Below are 23,230 nucleotides of genomic sequence, written 5' to 3'. Positions count from 1 at the left end.
CAGAGTAAACAGCAAGGTTAAGAATCCACTGTTGAGGGGCTATGTGCTAAAGGACCACGGATACCATCCTGAAAGCAGATGCTTGTGACCATGAAAAAGATAAGACTGTGATGTTGGGGTCCATGAATTCCACTCTGAGACATATTATTTGAATTCTTTTTCTAATCACTAGCTGGGTGTCATTGAGGTTATATATCTCATTTCTTGTAAGCTTTTTTACTTTACTATCCTGAAATGAAAGCAGTATTTCTCTCTTAGGACTAGAGGAGATAGAATATGTAAAATTGGCCAGCACAGGACCTGCACACAGTAAGGTTTCCTTTTCCTCACCTTCCAGATGATGTTTTGGTCAAAAACAATGTAGGAACTAGTTTCTGTCAGAAGAAGTGACTTATACATGTGTAGAAAGAGTTAGTGTGATTTCATTTATGTCATCTACATCACTTACCTTTGTAAAAGACAATTTCTAGGTAGTTCTCAGAGTGTTCTTTCAATTTTCAAATGAATTTGAGGTTGACTACATGAAAATATTCTTTAAATAAAAAGGAAATATAAATAAACTAATGATTCATCTCAACGTAAGCCCAGTAGATGTTGGCTGATGGATAGATCCTGCAATCTCATGGCTTCTCAAACATGCCCTTCTCCCACACTGTAGCCATTTGGTAATGTCTGGCACACTTTTGGTTGTTCTGATTTTGGAAGTGGGTGCACTGGTGTTTAGTGACTGGAGGCCAGGATGCTGTTAAACATTCTGCAATGCCTTAGGCTTGTTCCCCCCTAAAAAAGTATCTGGTTCAAAATGTTAATAATGTTGCTGTTAAAAAAACCCTGCCTAATGTTATCTAATTTTTTGATGGAACTGAACTCCTGTGTGATGTAATACTCTGATTTAATGCCAGAATCTTTTTATCTGTAACATCTTTGTGTTATCTGAATACTTGCTGGAGTGTTTCAGATGCCCTCCTTCTTCTACCTTCCTGCAACAGGGGTTTGAACTGGCACTTGGGTCTATTAATTAACTCCTATAGTCTGGGCAGAGAAAAACACCTAAATAGGAGAGGCACTCTGTATAGGGTTACTAATAGGGCAGACTATCTGTTCTGCTACCACTTCTGCTTCACCTTTCTCTCCCAGTTGACCTAAAATGATTGTGGAGTGTGGAGGTGGGGTGATCAAGAGAGATGGGGAAAGTCTGATTCATAGATCATAAAGAAAGGTTGAAATTTATGGTGAAAAGTTATTTTCTTCCTTTCCTATAACACCTTCTCTTCTTCCTCCAAGATAAGTAAAACATGTGAGGGTCTAGGCAACTAGTCTAACTGTCATTCCACTTCCTGACTTGATAGCTGCTTGGATGAAAGTTTTACAGATGTTCTTTGCCTGTTTGAGTTTGGGAGAAATAACAGTGGGTGGGAAGAGGGTGGTATAGAGCAATTCATATTATATTTCTTTAATGTTTATTGTCTCAAATGGACATGGAGTCCAAGAGGATTATCCACTGGGCAAGGAGATGTCAAACACAAGAAGTTCTGATGGTAGGAACTGAAGGGAAAAGAAAGTAAAGCTTCAACAGAAATGTTCATGTCAGGGAACTGTATAGAAGGACTCCCAACATGAGCAACCAAAGGACACTCCTACACACACCCACATCCCTAAGAAATAGCACTTAGAAACCAAACGAAGAGAAGGCCCAGATGCCAGTCAGTATTAGTCTACAAAGCAGCCAGTCACAGTCAGATAAATAAAAACAATTTTGTCTTGTTTCTTTGTCCTCCTCATCATATTAATGAACTGAAGAAAAGACACAGGACAGAGTAATTTCCAAGTCATTTCACAGCAATAAAACTACTTTTCCCCCTCTACTCTGAGAATTCAGGGTCCCACTTAAGCCTTTCTGTGTACTGGGGGAGGGAAGGAGATGTAAATTGGATCTAAGTTTCAAGTTCAAGTCAATACATTAGCCAGAAGAGAACAGAATGTTACAAAATTTGTCATAAATTTTGGGAAAAAATTGGAAAGGGAGATACAGTGGAGCAGGAATCAACAAACATTTTTTGAAAAGGCCTAATTAAATACTTTAGTCTTTGTGATCTGTGAAGTCTTCCTTGGAGCTACTCAGCTCTGCTGTTGAGTGAGAAAACAGCCAGAAACAACATGTAAATGAATGGGCAAAGCTATATTGCGATAAAACTTCATTTATGAACACAGTCCTCTGTCTAGATTTGGTGAGCAGGCCATAGTTTTCCAACTTCTCAAGAGAGTGTTAGTGAAGACAGAGAGACCAGAAAAAAAAAAAAATATTTTTGTTTTATATATTCCATCAACCCCAGTTCCCTTTAAAAAATTAGATTCAACCATCCTTACAAAATATTCCTAAGTCCCTGTATGTGTACTTCCTGTTGCTTTCCTCAGCCTTCCAGACTAGGAATGCGCCCACCTTCTTTTGGGCACATCTTCATTTGGAGAATTGTGAGTCTCCCACACTTCTTTTGCGTTTTGTCATGAAGTCATGCATATTTGTGTGTGTGTGTGTGTTGAGTCCAAGGTGCCTTTCAAAAATCAGATGACCAATCTAATTTGTTAGAAGAAAAAAATCAATGAAACAGGATTAATATATTTTTAACTGACACATAGCAATTATACACATTTATGGAATACAATGTGCAATTCTATACTGGTTGTAATGATCAGATCAGGGTAACTGGCATATCTGTCACCTCTAATAGTCATCATTTCTTTTTGCTGGGAACATTCAAAATCCTCTTTACTAGCTATTTTGAAATATGAATCATGATCATAGTTATCTATAATTTATAATGTTCTGTGGAATATTAGAAATTATTCTTCCTATCCAACTCTATCCCTCTACTCATTAACTATTCTCTCTCCATGTTTCCTTCCTCCACACTCTTCCCAGACTCTAATAACCACTGCTTTATTTTCTATTTCTTTGAGCTTCCACATGTAAGTGAGAACATGGGGTATTTGCTTTTTGCCTTTTGGACTGGGATTTGAACCCACAGGCAGTTTAACCACTGAACTACATCCCCATCCCTTATATTATTTATTTATTTATTTATTTTTTGAGACAGTGTCTCACTAAGTTGCTTAGGACCTCGCTAAGTTGCTGAGGCTGGTCTTGAACGTGCGATGCTGCTGTCTGAGCCTTCCCAGTTGCTGGGATTACAGGCATGTATCATTGTACCTAGCTGGTATTTGCTTTTTCATGCCTGTTTTGTATCACTAAACTAATGTCCTCCTATTCGATCCATGTTGCTGCAAATGACAGAATCCATGAATGAACTTTGAGACAAAGAGTATGATTTTTTTCTCTGCTACATAACAAATTACTAGACACTTACTGTCCATTCAGTGATTCAAGACAATATACATGTTCTACCTCAGTTTCTGAGAGCTAAAAGTCCAGACATGCACAGCTTAGCTATCCTCTCTTCAGATTCTCACAAGGCTGCCATTGAAGTGTTGGTGAGATGAGGTCTCATGTGGGAGCTCAACTGTGGGAGGATTCACTTCCCCACTTGCATGTTTGTTGGGAGCATTTAGTCGGCTGTGATGGTAGGACTGAGCTTCAGTTTTCTGTTGGCTGTCATCTGGAGGCTACCCTCAGCTCCTTGCCACATGGATTTCCTCAATACAGTTGTTTACTTAAATCAAACCTGCAGGGGTCTCTGGAGCCACTCTGCGCACAAGATGGTGTTTACTAGAACATTGGTAGCCATAAAAGTGGCATGCCACCTCTGTCATATCCTGTTGGTTTGAAGGAGATTGAGGGTTCCACTTATACTCTGGGACTGAGAACTGCACCAAGGCATGAAGACCAGGAGGCAGAGGTTCCAAAGACTGTGTCTGGTATGCCACAAAGTGGCATGAGTTTCAGATAGGCTCTGCAAAACGTTTATTGAATTGAATTAGAGTCAAGTGCCATATACTGGCCCACATATGGGAAAATGATCCTGTAAGATTATAATGGAGCTAAACATTCCATATAGCCTAGTTTTTCACAGTACCATTTCTATGTTTATATACACACAATATAAAATTGTGTTACAATTGCATACAGTGGTCAGTACAGGAACATGCTATATAGGTTGTATACCTAGGAGCAATAGGCTATACTGGATAGCCTCGACATATGGTAGGTGGTAGCATATGGGTTTGTGTTAATAGACTCTATTATGTTTGCATAACAGTGAAATTGATTTAACAATGCATTTATCAGAATGTATCACCATCATTAAGTAATACATGATTGTAGATAATTACAAAGGGAGAGGCCAAGTGAGGCCTTTGTCCCCCACCTGCACAAGAAAGGAGGCAAATTCATTCCTCTGTAACATCTCCCACAGATGGTTGTCTCTATGCCCCCTTGAAACTGATGACTGAACGAGCTCTAATGAGGAACTTCCTCAGAGGGCTGGTCGGGCTTCAAGGGAAATGTTCCTAAGGGAATTCAAAAAAGATTTCCTATAATTCTATCATTTGGAAACTTGTCAAATCATAGAAGTTATGATCTCAGAAAGGACTTCTGTGTCGGGACAAAAAGGATTCCAGTCAGATTCTTTCCTATAGGGAAATTGAGGTACAGAACCTGAAACCTCAGAGGACAGCTTGATGAGATCATAGCAGATTTCTGGATCATTTTTTTTATTTTAATTTTTTAAAATTTAATTTTTTTCATTGGAAACAAGTGGGGTACAACTTGTTGATTTCTGGGTCTTTAGAGACACTATCTGGGATCTGCCACTACGGATAATACAGTTTAATCATCTAACCACAGTATGGCTCTCACAGGAGAAGAAAACTGATGGAGATTGTTATACCTGTTCATAGCAAATAAATTCCTAAAAGTCTGTCTTAAAGTTCAAAAGAAATTTTTTTTTGGCATGAAACCACTATTCATATGTTCCAAGAAAGGTATTTTTTTCAATTTTTGGTGACAACATGAAGAAAGTTGGTGGTGTTTCTACAGTTTCTTTCAGAGGCCCATGGTTTATGTTAAAAGGCTTGATCATCAACCTGCAGTGCTACCGGGAGGTGATGGAAACTCTAAGAGGGAGGACTTAGTGGTAGGTCTTTAGTTCAGTGAGAACACATCTTTGAGGGGGATTGTGAGATCCTTGCCCCTCCTGTTTGTCTCTCTTTTGATTTCTTGCCATGAGGTAAGTAGTTTGCTTTTCCATGTGCTCTCTATGATGTGCTGCCTTGCAGGCCATATAGCCTATCTCGTAGAGTGCCTGCCTCACATGCTGGAGTCCTGGGTTCGAGTCCCCAGCACTGTGGGATTGCAGAAATAACAAACAAACAAAAATGATTATGATGTGCTGCCTTGCCTCAGGTCCCAAAACAGCAGGACCAATCAACAACAAACTGAAACCTCCAATATTTGGCACTGAAATAGACCTTTCCTTTTTTTTAGTTGATTATCTCAGGTATTATAGTAACCAAAAGCTAACACAGTTGGTTATTAATCTGTCCTTTTGATTATAAATAATTCTATAAATAATTCTAATTATAAATAATTCTATAAAGAGTTATAGAATTATTTATAATCAAAAGGACCACAGATTTATCTTTGAATTAGTTTGGACTACTATGACAAACTACCATAGATTGGGTGCTTTATAAACAACAGAAACTTATTTCTTTTTCCTTTTTTTCTTTCTTTCTTTCTTTCTTTCTTTTTTTTTTTTTTTTTGATAGCATGCTGTACTTTAATGTATAATACTCGAGGTACAGGTCATTGCGTCTAACCTTGTTATAAATAAAAGTAAAATCAGATCAGTCATGCTCCAGAGTGAACAGCATCTTCATAACTTCCATGTTTATCATCTTTACTTTCTGGATGTAATTTAATAAGGTCATCAATCTGAAGAATGGTAATAGCAGCTTCTGTTGCAAATTTCAAGCTCTTCACTTTAACTATAGTTGGTTCAAACACCCCTGCTTGCTTATTATCTCAAGGTTTACCATTGATCAAATCAAGACCAATCCATTTTAGATCTTTATGTTCTGGATTAACTTGAGCCTCATTATGAAAAGCTCTTAACTTTGCAACCAGATCTGTGGAGTCTTGGGCAGCATTAACTGCCAGTGTATTAGGAATAATAAGAAGAGATCTTGCAAACTCTGCAATAGCAAGCTGTTCCTGAGAACCCATGCTGGTCCCATAGTTTTCAAGGTATACGGAAAGGGCTGCTTCTACAGCACCCTCTCCAGTAACCACAGACTACGACTCCAAAACTCTCTTCACCACACAAAGATCATCATGTAAAGAGTGCTCCCTTTCATCACAAATGAAATCATTTGCCCCATGTAAAATAATTGATGCAGATGTACATGCCTTAGTATTTTTGATTAAGGTCAGTTCATCATCACAGATTCTCTTCTGTACCACTTCTGCTTGTCCCAACATTGTAGTTTCAAAAGTTTCTTCACCTTCCAGATTGACCAGGGTTGACAGAATAGTTATTCCAGAAGCTTTAGCAATGTGCTTAAGATCCCTTCTCAAAACTCTTCTAACTGCCATGGCTTCAGCTTCCACAAAGTGCTTCAAGACATATATCATCAATTCTACCAGTGGTTAGAATAATGTTGGCACCAGTTACCAGGATCTTCTGAATTCTCTCCTTGGTGATAGCTGATTCTTTCTGCCTACTTTGGTCCAATTTTTCAGGGTCTGTAATAATCACCTGTACACCAAGCTTCATTTTTTTAAATTGTCCGCATTATTTTTATTGGTGTGTTATTGTTGTACATAATGATGGGATTTGTATGTATTCAACATGCACACAGTAGAACAATACAATTTGGTCAGTATTGCTCCTCAGGACTCCCCTTTTTTACTGGTCTCCCTTTGATTATTTTCATGAGAACTGCCCTCTTTTTTTTTTTTTTTTTTCCTCTCTAGCCTCCATATAGGAGAGAAAATACCCGACCTTTAACCTTCTGAGTTTGACTTCTTCTGCTTAACATGATGGTCTCTAGTACCATCCATTTTCCTGCAAATGACATAATTTCATTCTCCCTTATGGCTGAATAAAACTCCATTATGTGTATTTCTTTTCTTTCTTTCTTTTTTTTTTTTATAAATTTACATAGGGTAATGTTGTTTGATTCATTCTGTTATTATTTTTTTTCCCTTCCCCCCACCCCTCTCACCCCTCTTTTCCCTCTATACAGTCCTTCCTTCCTCCATTCTTACCACCCTCCTTATCCCTAACCCTAACCTTAACACTAACCCCTCCCACCCTCCATTATATGTCCTCATCCGCTTATCAGCGAGATCATTCATCCTTTAGTTTTTTGAGATTGACTTATCTCACTTAGCATGATATTCTCCAATTTCATCCATTTGTCTGCAAATGCCATAATTTTATCATTCTTCATGGCGGAGTAATATTCCATTGTCATTTTTGTTTTTTGTAGGTTGAAGTCAAGGCAAGCAATTTTTGCATTAACTATTCTCTTGGGCATGCCCTGAGATCCCACCACACAGTTGAGTGCATAGCCACTGATCAGCATTCTCTGTTTGACTTCTTCCATGGGCTTTCAGAATATTAACAGAATTGACAGGATAGCGAGGCTAGCCTCTTACATTTCTACTACCACATTAGAGAAGAAATCACCATTTATTCCAATAATTTTGGAAGACATGGATGTCTTAGCAGCAGGCAATCTCTTCCAAGTTCATCTGTGTTAATAATTAGGTTTCCACTGATATAGCGCACTGCTTCCTTGCAAGCAAGTCGATAACCACTACTAATGTGGGATGAATTTTCTGTTTGACTAATTCATCTGCATTTTTTAGAAGTTCTGCTGCAATAATAACCACTGAGGTAGTTCCATCTCCGACTTCTTTGTCCTGCAGATCAGTCAGCTCACAAAGAACTTTAGCAGCAGGATGCTCCACCTCCAGTAACTTCAGGATGGTAGCACCATCATTTGTATGGTTACATCACCAATATCATCCACCAACATTTTATCCAAGCCAACTGGACCAAGAGAACTCTTAACGATATTGGCTATAGAAGCTGCAGCCATAACGTTCTGGGAGCGGATGGCCTCCCCAGTGCTGTGGTCCCCAAACACGGACAAAGTCCCCTCCATTTTCACCGCAGAGTTTGCGTTGAATTTCACTCACACCACTGGCAACCGGTATCTCAATTCCTAGGCAGACCCAGAGGCAGCTACAGCAGCAGTGGCGGCGGCGGCGGCAGGGAGAGAACCGAGCCCAGAAACTTATTTCTTACAGGAAGCTGGAAGTCCAAAGTCAGGGTACAGCATGGTTGGGTCTGTTGAGGGCCTTTCCTAGATTACAATCTGTTATTTTCTCAGTATAACCTCCTTTGGCAGAAAGAGTGCGCTTCGAGTTTCCTTTCTAAAGGCACTAATACTGTTTGTGAGGGTGGAACCCTCATAGTTACTTCCCAAGGGCCTAACAACCTAATACCATTAATTTGGAGGACATATTAGGATTTCAACACATGAATTTTGTGTTGAAATTCATTTAGTTCATTGCATTCTTCTAATTAAAAGAATATGTTTTTGTCTTAGGACTTGAATATTAAAATAGCAGGTTTGGGATATAAGGAAGGAATTTAACCTGGAGATATTCTGAAGAGTACAATAAATACCAGGACATATAAGAAGTGTTTTCAGTGAATCCTTAATTGTAGTTTGTGAAACCATGGTCCTCAAACATTGGTATGTGTGAAAACCACTAGGGATGTGTGTTGACAAAGGTAGACCCCAAGATCTACTTCAAGATTCCGATCCATGAAGTCTACTAAAATGTGAGAGAATTCGTCCTTTAACAAGCACCACAAGTGGTCCAAGCAGTGCAGCTGGTACAGAGCCATGCCAGGAGAAATCCAGAAGTCTCACTGCCTACTTTAACACCTTGCTTTCTAGATGGAAATCTGGGATCCAAAGAGGTGCTGAAACCTGGGCAGTTAACAATGATCGAAACTCCACTTTCAGATCATATTTTCTTTTCATTACATCATCATATATTCCCAGAAGATTTCTTACGATTTATAATTTAAGGTGAAGATAAATTGTAGGAAAATGATTTAAGGTGGAAATTGAAGAAAATTCCCAAGTGGATACCCCACCTTGGCAAAAGCAAAACAAATAAATAAATTTAACTACCATTAATGAATTCAGTATCTGAGTTGATTCCAGGTAGTTTGGTTAGAGAGATAGGGGGAGTCATAAAAGAAAGCCAGATTCCTCTTAGCACGGTGCATTTTATCATTACTGCTCCCTCTTTCCTGCAGTTACCTTGGTGTTCTTTGATTTGTTCCTGGGGATCCATTAACTCATGTAGCACAGGGCACTCAGGCCCGTACTTGACACTAGCCTTGAGAATTTCCCCATGCCAAGACTGGTATACTAATGCAGAAGCACTGGGACTCTGTGGTGTGACCCACTTGATTAGATGGTGAGATCAAGAATTCTGCTTGGGCTTGGACCATGTTTTGCTATCTAAATGTTCTAAAATGACATGTTTTCCCCCTCATTTGGACTTAATTATGAACATAAGCATTTTACTAGCAGAAGACAAAATTAAATTAAATTAATAGAATAGAATTAATTATCTTGTTGGGAATGGACACTATTATTGTAAGACCTGCAATAGGAAATTAGTTATCATTTGTAGAAAGCTAAAAGAAAATTACTTTGATGGCAGAAGTTTATTGTGCAGTTTAGTTTCTTCCTTTTCTGAAACTTCAATTCAAACCTGAAGTAAATTGATAGTCTCGGAAAAGCACCCTGGGATCCTTTTGTGAACAATGGTGCTCCTGGGACCTGTGCAGACATGACCAACCACCCAAGAGCAAAGAAGCAGGGATAGCCAAGTCCACCATCTCAACATGCTTAAAAGATGGCACCCTGAGCACACTTTACACACCCTGCTCTGGATCCCTTAACACAGCACCTGTGCATTAAAGGAACATTTTATCATCAGATGATGGAATCTTCTTTCCTGAAGTTGGCAGACTTCCAGAGTGACTAGCTGCCAAGCTGAGCCTCCTTCGAAGTCCCACAATTAAAACTAGTCTCCGGCTAGAGGGCATGACTCCGTTGTTCACTTTGACATGGGCTCAACTAGCCAGGGAAGGTCATGCCTGCCTTTTCTCTTTGTTGCAATAACATTTTGCCAACAGCAAGATATCCTGGAGGTGTGGTTTAGCTGAGATGCAAGAATGATTCATGAAAAAGATCTCAGTCTGGGGACTTGCTTCTGTGGGATTCCCACGTTATGTGGGAAAATGTTGAGTACACTGTATACATCAGCCCCAGAGCCAACAGTTTGGATTTCATATTGTAAGTGATTGGTCTCTGTGCAGGTGAAGTGTCAGGGTGTGACACCCACACAGGGAAGAACTGGAGGAACTGCTGGCAAATGTCACATGTCTACCTTTCAGTCATCTCATTCAATTTTTCTAGCATAAGTCAATCACCAAAAGGTTGGAAAATTTCAAAACTGGGTACATACAGTTCGTATCATCATTCAATTTGTTGTAAAACAAGAAAACAAATGAGATTTAGGAGCATTGTGACAATCTATACTTTAGAGACAATTCTGCGTTTTAAAAATAAGGTCTTAAACTTACATGTATCATGAAACAGATGATAACAGAGATAATCTATTTTAAAATAGTTTATCTTTAAAAATATATTTTTAATTTGAAGTTTTTGCTGTTTAAATTTTAATGTGAGACTTGGAAGCGCCAATGGCAGTTTTTTGAAAAAGAGATGAATTTATAGTGTACTTTAAGATTTGGTATGATTTTGTTGTAATGTAAATGTTGGCAAAAATAAGAGAAGTGGATTAGATTTTTAAGAAAAACTTAAGTGTATTTTGCTTTCCTCTAGAAGGTTTAGGATGATATTAAAAATGTGGCTTAAAATAACCTGTATATTAGTAATAGCTTTAATATTAATATTTTCATTGTTTATTGGTGGAGACCACTTCTTTGATCTGAAGTACTCTGCCAACTTTTATTTTAAATTGATTTTGGTTATGAGCTAAGTGGAGAAGATAACATGTTTTTATGTTTCCAGGATTCTGAATCCATTTTGCTTATACTTCATAAATAAACTGACCAGTTGGCCAGTGACAATGGAATTTACATATACAGGTGACCACAAAATCTTCCATCTCTTTTTATCTTAGCTAGATCCAAGGATGAATATTTTGGATTCAAATGCAAGTCTATTTACTTTTCAAAAAATACACACTACTCATGTGTTTTTTAAAGAACAAAGGTATTTTTATTTTATTATGCAAGCACTTTTGGGAATCAGGGTAGAATCCAGAGGTATTGTGTGTGGTCTTACCTATTTTTTTTTTCTCCTGAAGTCTACCCCTATACATGATTCATCTGTCCTGGTCATACAGAAGGGAAGAAATGTGTCTCTCCTTTCTTACCAAAAACTCCAGGGTCTGTAGACCTCCAGCAACACAACAGGTACAAATATTGGCAGCATGATTAAATGAAATGTTAGGTGCTTTCATTTTTTTAGTTAGTTACTTGATGAAGGAGAGCAAGGAACTTTGGGAAAAGGTGCTTAGTATGAATTGCCAAATGACCCATCGAATCTGCACTTGCCAAATATATATCCACTCACTTTTTTTCCATGAATAGGTCCTTGAGGAACACATTTAAAGTTAATATTCAGATCAATGTAAACTTTCCCCCTTTGTATGAACCGTTTTTATGGTATATTTACATAATGTGTGTGAATATAAAATAGATACACATCTTAGTTTTCTTCCTCTTGTTATAACAGAATGCCTAACACTGAGTGCTTTAAGAAGAGAGTTTTATTTAGCTCATGGTTCTGGAGGCTGAAAAGTCCAAGTGCATGGAGCACCCAGCATCCCCTGCTGGGTCCTGATGTGGTAGAGGACATCACGTGGAGAGACAGAGCTAGTGAGCTGGAGAGCTGTGTCTTTCATAACAAAGCTGCTCCCAAAATAACCCACTAATTCACATATGGACTAATTCATTCACAGGGGCAGAGCCTCCATGACTCAATCACTTCTTGAAATCTTATCAGTCTTTCCTCTTCTGTTTTTCAATGTTAAAAGATTTTTAATCTTTATTTGAAATGAAGTACAATTATTCATTTATCACACTGGAAAAGATTAAAACAGTTGATACTATCTAGTGTGGACCCAGGTTTCCATCTCTTAATAACTCACAATGGGGATTAAATTTCAACATGTTTTGGTGGGGACATTCAAACCATGGCAATATAAATTTTATTATATATATATGCATGTATACATATATATATACACACACACACATATGTAATATATATGTATGATTTATATAAATACATTTATAACTTATGTACTCTATGTGTATATATGTGTATATATATATATATATATATTTTTTTTTTTTTTCCTGCTTTCCTCTTGGGAAGACCAACAGTATGGGACTCGAAAGGAAAATCCCCATGACTCCAGTGTCCTCATGGCCTACTGCCTGCTCTCTTTTTCAGGCTATAGATTCTTTGGTTGAAATATTTTTTTTTAATGTGACTTGATGCTTAGGGTACTTTAAAAACTGTTAAGAATGCTTATGTTCCAAGTCTTTTTACTTCTACTCTTTAATAAAAATAAAACTGTCCTAGAGAACATGAATGGTCCAGGTTTTCTTTTTGTGCTTCTATGTATTTATTTTTCAATTTTTAAAAATAGTATTAGAAGTGTATGTATGTGTTCTAGCTAATCAGGGAAGAACCCCAATAAATGTCATTTTGCAGAATGGACTTAGGCAATGAGGGCAGTGCTAGGTTCCCATCCTATCAACAGCGTGAGAAAATTTCCCAGGGTGTTCCATGGGCTGGGAACCTGCTGGGAGCTCAAACCTGCTATGCAGCTTTGTCACCTGGCCACTCACTGGGCCCATCCCTCGGAGCCCTCACACGCTTGCTCAGTTCCCTGTTCACCTCAGAGCCCTGGCCCTACAAGGCAGCTTTCCCACACACAACTCCTGCTGCTTGGCTTCCTGCATATTGTGAAACCTGTTTATTGAATATATTTCACAGTAAGATGTGGATCATGCATTTCCCACGAAACTCTGCCCTTTTTGTTAGGGTGGATAATTAGTTCATAGGGTTTAATTTTACTGTAGGACTTGCCAAAACTTTGAATGCTGTCACTTTCTAGGGGTGGTTGCTGGTCACTCAGGGTTCTAATATGACAGTGGAGTTCTTTTTTTACTCTTGAGAAGCAGATGTAGGTTGGTGGTATTCATTTGGGATGGCTTTATTTAGCAAACAAATCAAAACAAGTATGTCTTGGACTTTCTGAAAGCATCCTGCTCAGGATAAAATGAAAATGAGGCAATTGCCACAGAGTATCCCCAGAGATATCTCCCTACTCATTGTCTGTCTTACAGCCTGCTCTGCACTGTTCTGAGAAGAGGGAACTCTTGATGCTGGAGATGCAGGGTCTTGATGCCCTTTGTGGGACCATCTTTCTTACCTAACTTCACTGGGACTCGTGTAGAATTGTTAGGTCAAAATGCACAAGAATTAGTTCAGTAGATTAGACAAAGGGGAATGAAGAGAAGGGAGAGGGGAAAGGAATAGGAATGACAGTGGAATGATTCTGACATAAATTTCCTCTGTACATATATGAATACACCACAGTGAATTTCTATATCATGTGCAACCAAAAGACTGTGATTCTAATTAGAATAAGATATATGCCATATTTGTATAAATAAGTCAAATTATACTCTACTAAAAAGAACAAAAATAAATGAGTGAGAAATTGTTACAAAATAAGAATTTGTGGAAAACACTCTATTTGGGGAAAATCTTTTTCCTCTTCAAAACTTAAATGTTGATGAGATGATAAATAAGCACTGTATTATATAGGAACTAAAAAACTTTAGTGAGAGTTTGAGAGGTACAGTTCTCCTTTATCTTTTTTGGGGGGGAGTACCAGGACTTGATCTCAGGGGTACCTGAATACTGAGTCACATCCCCAGTCCTATTTTGTATTTTATTTAGAAACAGGGTCTTTCTGAGTTGCTCAGTACATCGCTTTGCTGAGACTGGCTTTGAACTCATGATCCTCTTGCTTTAGCCTCTTGAACAACTGGGATTACAGGCATGCGCCACCACACCCGGCTTCCTTTATCTTGATATACCTTTACCCTCTCCTCAAGGAATCCATGCTTTGAGCCAGAAAAGTGATGACTTCTTGGAATCATCTGATGAAAAGATCTAACATGTATAATCTGGAGTGCACTTTCTGTGTTTCGATTCCTCTCTCAGATACACTTATACCCCTGACTTCTGTTAGGTTGAAGGGTGCTCTCTGAAAGGCAGGGCTTGACCCAGAGGGCTCTGGAGAGAGAGGAGTGTCTGTCCTGGAGGGGTAGGCATACTGCTGGCCTGAGACACAGGAAATAAAGCAGCTCTTCTAGTCCTTCATTGATTACTCTGTTTTTTGATGCAATATATTATTTTTTTAGAGATGAACAGTAAATACAAGACAGAGGTAAATTTGATTTTCTCTTTGTGCCAGATGCTCAATACAACAGAAACAGGTGCTCTGTTTCCTCACATTGTCCTACTGCACTCCAGTGACTGCATTGATGGCTCTTAATGTTTTTAAAAAAATTTTTGTAATAAAGCAAATTGTAACATATATGAATGACTCCAGGATTTCACTATTATTAGAGTTTGTTTCACAAGAAGATAGATGTTCTCTATTAATTGCCTTTGCATTCAATGCTATTGTAATCCTTTGGTAATGAGCTGGATGCACTCATTCATTGATGGGACACAATGATGAATAGATTCTTGTCCTTACTCTGGTAAATTAAGCTTCTACTCCGGTGAGAAAGAGAATAAACTGAGATGTGCTAGGTATTTTATTTATGTGTAATCTCTATTGTATGCTTTTCTCTTTTAACCCTTGAAAAATTATATTTTCATCTGCATATTATTTAACATATGCAATATAATACAATAGTACAAAAATATACTTTTTTTTTTTTTTTTTTTTTTTGCGATGCCGGGGATCGAACCCAGAGCCTTGCACTCTACCAACTAAGCTATATCCCCAGTCCCCCATACTTTTAAAATGAATAAATATGCTTATATTGGGTAGATTAAATCCATTATTTTTACTGATAAATGATTAAGATGAAGAATATTTGGAAATTCTTGGGCCAAAGGATGACCAATGAATCAGAAAGTCAATCAAAATGTTTAAAGGCCTGGGATCATCGAACTTAAAATATGAACAACTTCTACCAAGTTAGAGACCTTGAAATATGTGTTTTGAAAGCCATGACTGACCTTGCTTTTGTGTCCTGGACATGGTGCTCTCCTTGCTTGGAGAATTCTAACCTTTCCGTCTTCATATGTATCTGTATATCAAGACTCAGCTGACTGTCCTCTGTCCCAGGAACCTTCATGGGCCTACACAGACTACATAAAGAGATGCTTCTGTGTATTTCTTAGGTTCCTCAAATGAGAAAATAGTTGGATGCTTACATGGTGCTTTCTACTGCACCCAATAGTCCATGACTATTGATGATGATAATCATCACCTTTCACAAACTGACTGCTTTTTATTGTAGGCCTCTGTTTACTTATATGTCTCCCCAATTCTATAACGGTCTCTGCACCTCAGAGTGTCTATGTAGTTCCATTTATCTGGAGAAAGCCTTGAAGAAACTGAGGGAGGCAGCTGGATGATTGTGCAGTGTGTTCTCAGTTCAAATGAGGCTAGAATAGAACTGTGGAACTTAGTGTGAGGGATCACATTGATATAAAGTCTCTTGGTTACACACATGCAGCATGCAGGCAGTTGGGGATGTGTGGATCTGCAAGGAAAATTGTTGGAAATATTTAAACTGATGGGAGGAGTACAAACTCACTGGATAATGTCAAAGGGGATATGCTTACATTTGCATCTCTCTTTTGTTAAGCTCATAGTATACAGAAATGGTATTAGTAAGATAACTTTTGGATGGAATAAAATAGCATTCATCTCTCTTGGCCTGTGAGGATTAGAAAAGGTTTAGCCATTTAAGTCATTATGTAGAAAACTAGTTTAACTTTTTTGACTCCTCTGTCCACTGCCTATTTCTTTTGTATACTTTATGATGCAATTATCTGATCTAATTGTCTTGCCTAACTCTGGGATCTTGGTACTCTAACTAGCTTCCTGATCAACTCTAACTATTCAGCTAGGATCTGCTCTCATTATTGTTTTTGTTTTTTTTCTCTAAATCCTTGATTTATCATGAAACATTGTGGGTATATGACAAATGTGTGAAAATTTAGTCAGGTCAAGATAGGGACAGTCACCAGGTAGAGTTGGTGTCAGTGGTCAAAAAGTAAAAATAAATAAATAAAACCATAAGCACAGAAGGTTTCCAGATGAGTAGTGGGAGCTACAATCCGTCCAATCTCTACTTCTTTTGAAAGTATAGTTATGTTGCACAATGACAGTTGGGTCAATGATGGACTGCATATATGGTGGTTTCCCATAACAGAACTGAAAATTCATATTACCTGCTGACAAAGCCATTGCACTGTTGTGGCAAAACACATCACTCATGTCTGCAGTTATACTGGCATAAACAAATCTAATGCATTGCCCATCATATAAAGGTATAGCACATATGGTCACATGCAGTGCATAATATTTAATAATTATATTGAATGGATATGTTACTGGTATATATGTACTATGTAATACCTTTTATCATTATTTTAGAGTGCACTTCTACTTACAAAAAGAAATTGACTGTAAAAGAGTATTCCATGTTATGCTGGCAGCAGCTTCACATATCTCATGTTTACTGAGTCTATTGATTACATAATTTTCTCTTATGTTTTATTTAATCTCAATTTTAATCATTCATCATGGCCCTAGAAGCAATGGGCTATACCACAAATACATACACCTCAGCTATCTAGGTATGTATCTCTCTCTCTCTCACACACACACACACATAAACACACACACACCATATAGCCTAGTTGTGTAGTAAGCTATACCCTCTAAGTTTGTGTCAATATGCTCTATGACATTCATATAACAATATTGCCTAATGTCACATTTCTCAGAATGTGTCCCTGTTGTAAAGTGATGTATGACTGTATGTCCTCCTCATGCTTTTATGTTTGTTTTCCCTTGTAAGCCTCTAGACTAAGTGGCAGCACTGGAATCCATGTTAGCTATTTCTCAGTCTCAGTGCTATTGGCATTTTAGGTTGGTTAATTCATTGTTGTGGCAGTCATTCTCTGCACTCTGAAATGTTTAGCAGCATGTCTGGCCTCTATCCACTAGTTACCAGTTGCACCTTGCCCTATTGTGACTTTCAAAATGGATCCAGGTATTGCCAAATGACCCCTGGAAATAAAATTGCCCCTAATTGAGAACCAGTTGTCAAGGGACCCAGCAACCTCCTCCAGCTACTAGATAGTGACTAGCAAGCAGAAGCGAGATAGCTTTCAAGATCACACAGGAAGGCTTCAGATCCAGAGCCAGAAACAGTGTGTCTCACTTAATCCACATTCCATGGACCAGACCTAGTCACATGGCCCACACAAAGGAGGCTGGGAAATAAGTGATGCAGCAGATAGAGAAACCCTAAATAACATAATATTTTAGCTTAAAATCACAACAGTAAACTGTACAATACATGAATGTTCCAACTGTGTGAAAATTATATCTATCTTCATATATTTCTGAACAGTTCTTCCTTATAAATTTCAGCTAATGCTTCATTGTTATATTTTACATGTACTGTGTGTGTGGTGTATGGGGGTGTGTACATCTACAGATACAAATGCTTTACTCCACATAATTTCTCTTTACAGTGCAATTATCAGCTAAAGCAGAGTGATGCAGTGAAAACAAAACAAGCCAGCAGATCCTTTATGACTGGAGCATGAATGGACACGTGTTTAATCACTGACCACTCTTATGTCATTGTAGGAAAGGCAGGCATCAGAGATTTGTTGAGGGGAAATGCCGGAGAGAGTGGGGAATAGCCCCTCTCCCAACTGCAGGTGCTCCTGAGCTTGTATTCCCATCTTAGTGAAGGTGGAGCAATCAGTCCATGCTTTAGAAACCTGTTAAAAAGCATTTGGGTATCAGAAGAGAATTATCCAAATAAATATGGTACATCTGATCTTATGCATTATAGTAATATATGTAGTCCTGGTTTTGAGGGGGTAGACATGACCCTTAAAAACATAGTTCTAAATGTTGAACAACTGACATTTACTGACTATGAACTTCATGCAGGCTGCTGTACTAGGTGCAGGGGGAGGGTACAAAGGAAATGGAAGTCATGGCCCATGTACTCAAGGAATTTACAGCCTAATAGATTATATACACATGCCAGTGAATATAGAACATTTTGGCTGACAGCCAGATGTAGATCTGCTCACTTGTTCATTCTGTCTTCCTACATTTTCCACTAAGGATCTCACACCAGAAAAAGCAGGGTCATCTGAAAAAGTTCTTCCTTAAAGGAGTATTTGTGTGCCTTTTATCAAAAACATCAGACCACTTAGAGATGAGGTATATACATATCTACATAGACAAAATCAGAGGAGCAGAATACTTTTTGAGTAAATTAAATGTGTGGATTATAACTCTGGATGCTTTTGGTTTTTCACTGTTTTCCTTTATAATTCCCAAGTCTACAAAGAGGTTCCGTAAGTTGGATTTCTGCCAGAAACAGGTAACCTTAATTCTTAGTTTATTTTGCCTATGTAGATATTGGTTAGTCCATGAGGACCATGATGGACCATGATCCACTGGGCTTTCAAAGACCTGCCAGAGCCTGAGGCTGACTTGGTGTCACGGGAAGATGAGGTCTTTCCTGTACTGGGAAGGATGCTCTGCTTTTCTTGAGAGAGGGGACTTTTACTAGGAGGAGAGAATACTTTCACACCTGCCTTTATTTGCAGTGTAAGCGCTTGCCTAATCTTTAAGCTCTATGTAATTTTTTGTCCTTCTGTTCTTCATATTTATTCAACAGAAAAACAAAAATAAAAAAAACAAATAAAACCCATCTTAGTTATTTAAGTTATTTTTCCCCTTCTGTTTCCTCCTTACCTTCACTTATGCTGACCCCCAGCAATTTCTGAATCATCAGGCAAGATACAGGTGGGGTCCTCCCAGGAAAATGCTTCCGACTTCCAATACACAGCACCAGCACCTCAGGGCCTTTGTAGAGCCAGGTCACTGGGCAGCAAAAGATTTTAAGTACATTTGGTTATTTTTATTTGAACTCGTGTTGAAGGATAAGACCCAAATAAAATAACATAATACCTATTCAGGTTAACATTGGCTGAAACTCTTTTTATTTTTAGAGTGTGAATGGCTTCATTTCCCAGGTTTCCTGTGATGGCTGAACTTTTTGTGTAAACTGATCAGTTCCCAAAAAAGGAACTGAAAAATAATCTGAAATAGACCTCCCCCTCAAATGAACCAGGAAGTACTTTTGGGCATGTGTCTTTGACATGTTTCATCTTAGCTAAATAGTGCTCTATTTTTTTAAGAGTTGGTCTTCTGAGAAAAGTTGACATTTACTCAGCCCCTAGTTCTCAGCAAAGCACCAATGCATGCAGTATCTCATTAAAATCTCATAAGAACCCAGGGAGTATTTTTTAATATTCCTATTCTACAAATGGAAACACTAGACCTTAATGACCTTTTAGTAAATTGTCCAAGATTACACAGCTAGTACATCTGGGGTCCACAGCCTGAATTTAGGTCCATATACTCTGTGAGGATGGCTCTTAATGTTTACAGAGCTAACATTCTAATGAGGTCAAATTAATGTGGTGATAATATAAGAATAGCTTTGTAATTACCTGGTAAATTAGTTCCTCCATCTTCCTTTCTACTTAGGTTTCAAACAAATATATTTTGGGGGTACTTGATACATATTTTTTGCGTGTGCGTGGTGCTGAGGATTGAACCCAGGGCCTTGTGCTTGCAAGGTAAGCACTCTACCAGCTAAGCTATATCTCCAGCCCTGATACATATTTTTATTCCTGAAAAGTTCTAGCTGTCTAGCACATGCTTATATTTATCTTTCATTTCCTCATGAGGCCATCATGTATTGTTTTTAGTGCCTTGTGCAGTTTCTCCTGAAATCATAGATTTGCATTCTTATCCTATCCAGATCAGACAGGGCCCATGGGCAGAGGACACAACAAAACCAAGGAGATGCACAGACAACTCTCATCTGAAGATGAGTGTTCTGGACTGAATTGTGTCGTCCTCAAAATTGTATGTTGAAGCCCTGACCCAAAGTGGAGTGGTATTTGGAGGTGCGGTCTTTGAGAAGTAATGAGATTTAGATGGGGTCGTGAAGGTGATCCTTCATACCTGCTTAGCTTTAAGAACTGTGAGAAATAGTTTTGCAATTTAAGCCATTCAGTCCATATTAATTTGTAATAATAGCCCAGTCAGACTAAGACATCTCATATTTGAGGTTGGTTTGTATTCATTAGCTGTGTGACTCTAGGCAAAGCATTTAATGTACCTAACCTTTGTTTCCTCACCTACTAAGTAGAGACAACAGTGCATATTAAGAGGGTCATAATATTAAAATAATACCTAAAAGTATTTTGGTAATGACCAATGTCAATTACTATTGTAATTGTTGTTGTAGTGTTACTATTGTGGACTGCATCAAGATTTATGCCCAAATATCTTTCATCATCATAATCTCCTGGTCAGACCTGGGTAACTTTCAACCCCAAATCTTGGTAAATTAAACTAAAGTTGGGCAATATTTGGGGAGAAGAACAGGAATATGGAAAGAAAATATTTCTATTTGCTTTACTTTTCCAGTTTCATCATGGACTGTAATTATAGCAGGGGAGGGCTAGTAGCAAATAAAATTTGATGATACTTCGTATATTTATTTATTTATTTATTTTTTATTTTTATTTCTTAGTGTTGGGGATTGAACCCAGGGTACTTTACCACTGAGCTACATACCCGGCCATTTTTATTTTAAAATTTGAGACAAGGTCTCACTAAGTTGTTTAGGGCTTTCCTAAGTCACTAAGGCTGTCTTCCGACTTGCCATCCTCCTACCTCAGCCTCCTGAATTGCTGGGATTATAGGCATGCACCACTATACCTGGCCATTTTTCCTATTAAATCTTACACAGATAAAGACACAAATCCAAGTATGAAAAAGCCAGGTGGGCTATTTTGAAAACTTGTATTTCAGAGATGCCTTTGTTTTAAAAATGAAGACTGTTCTAGATCATTGGTTAACAGAGATAGGGTCTTTGAATATTTTTCAACATTTTGAAGAAACTCAGTCACAGAAGTTATTTTCCTTCAATGAAACAGTTTTACTAATTCAGTCTCTGTGTAAACCTATTCTGACAGGAACCAGTTTCTTCTGTTTCTTTAGGGTGCAATTCTTCTGTAGACAAAATAAAAATGACTTTTTTATCCTTTGAATTAAATCAGTATGCATGGATGAATTAACTCTTATGTTCAGTGGTTATTTAAAAATAAAATTCATTGAATCAGTGCCACATACTCCTATGCCTGGGCAGTGGAGCAGGTGGGTTTAGAAATATTTGGTCTTTAGAAGTGAGGGAGGTATCAGCCTTTGCATCCTAGTGGTTGTAAAATGTGTGTGAAAACGGATCTGTAGGCAGACAGTGAGTACAAGGGGGAAAAGCCAGCACCACTGGGGTTCTATGAAACAATATAAGGTACACTGAAGACAGAGGCTTAAAATTCCAGGACACTTCTCAAGAAGTTGAAAGAATTTGTAAAGTCCCAGTATACAGATTAAAAAAAAAAAAAAAAAAAACAAAACAACCTATGGTTCTGCTACATGCTTGTAGATCTGCAGGTCTCAGTGTAAGACTAGGCCTTGTGATGTCTGCCTGTCTCAGGTCACCCAGGCTTCTGTAATCTATAGGTCTTCCCTGTCCTGAGTCAGTAAAGACCCAGTCATAGCCCCAGGGCCCTTTGTGGGTCCAGTGTCTCCTAGCATTTTTGCTTAGTTTGCCCTGGATCCTGGCACTGTCTGAAAACTTGGGGCCTTCCATCCTCTATAGCATATTCAGCACATAAGAAGAGCTGGATACAGACAGAACAATGATGCCTGTTGCATAACTGACTCTTGTGTTCCCACAATGAAGTCCTGGATTTGGTCCAATTAATTTTAAACAGCATATTGGGAGTTGTATGCGATGCTCATTGGCAAACACACAGAGAATTTCTTTTGGATTGCTATTTATTCAAGTGAACGAGTCTCAGAGGTGTAAAACTGCCTGTTCAAGAAGTACTGTGTGACCAAGGCCATGAGAATGGCAGTGTTCCCTCCTAGGTGCTCCTTCTGGTTCTGGCTTTGTCCTTGTCAGGGATCTCTTAGCACAGTGCATCTGGCCCAGCCCACACAGTTCCAGTAACATGACCAGTAGCCTCCCAGCCAAATTCCTCCTGTGCCACAAGGAAAAGTTACCTCCTGTCACTACCCCACACCCATCTTGTAAAAGCAGGTCCAGAGGCAGTTGTGTGAGAAGTGATATAAAAAGCCTGTGTTATGGTGGGCAGGCAGCCTCTTCGTGGTTGGGAAAGGGGATTTTATGCTGGAGGATGGCTCCCTCTGCGGCCAGGAGATGGGGGAGAGACCCCTGGGCAGTCAGCCTTCTGGTAGAGCCCCAACTTCCTTCCCCCACCCCGGGAGGCCTGCGGAGTCCTACAGTTTCAGAAGGGTCGAACAAGGGTGTCTGACTTTGGGGGGCTGGGGCGCTGACGTCAGCTCCAGGGCCCCCTGCGCGGTGGCCGGCGGCGGGGCGGAGCCGCGGTGGGCGGGGCGGCGCCGGCTTTGGCACGCTAGCCACTAGGAGGCTGAGTGATGGATGGCTCGCCCGTACCGCTCCAGGCAGGCTGTGTCTACAATGGCTTCCAGTGTCCGACAGGCCAACCCCTCTGCAAACAGCAGCCTCTTGCCCAGGCCAGCTACCTGTCGCTGGTCCCCTCTAGCCAGGCAGGGAGCCGCTGTTCTTGGACTCTGCTCTCCGTGCCTGCAAACGAACAAGGCCCTACATTTTTCTTCTCCTGAGTTTAAAACACTGATCTCCTTCTACCCCCCCCCCCCACCCTCCCTTACTGGGACACCATCCCCCCAGCCCAGGCTCTTCCA

At 39.0% G+C, this 23,230-nt stretch overlaps 1 pseudogene; it reads right to left on the bottom strand.

Moving 5' to 3' along the window:
• Nucleotides 1–5,806: 5,806 nt before the first annotated feature.
• LOC124962730 (T-complex protein 1 subunit alpha-like) lies at nucleotides 5,807–8,130 on the bottom strand (annotated as a pseudogene).
• Nucleotides 8,131–23,230: the final 15,100 nt, after the last annotated feature.

This window comes from Sciurus carolinensis, chromosome 1, assembly GCF_902686445.1.
Source record: "Sciurus carolinensis chromosome 1, mSciCar1.2, whole genome shotgun sequence".
In the NCBI taxonomy this organism is placed as follows: Eukaryota; Metazoa; Chordata; class Mammalia; order Rodentia; family Sciuridae; genus Sciurus; species Sciurus carolinensis.
Note: the sequence above shows the minus strand (reverse complement) of the source record. Positions and strands in the feature narration are given on the sequence as shown.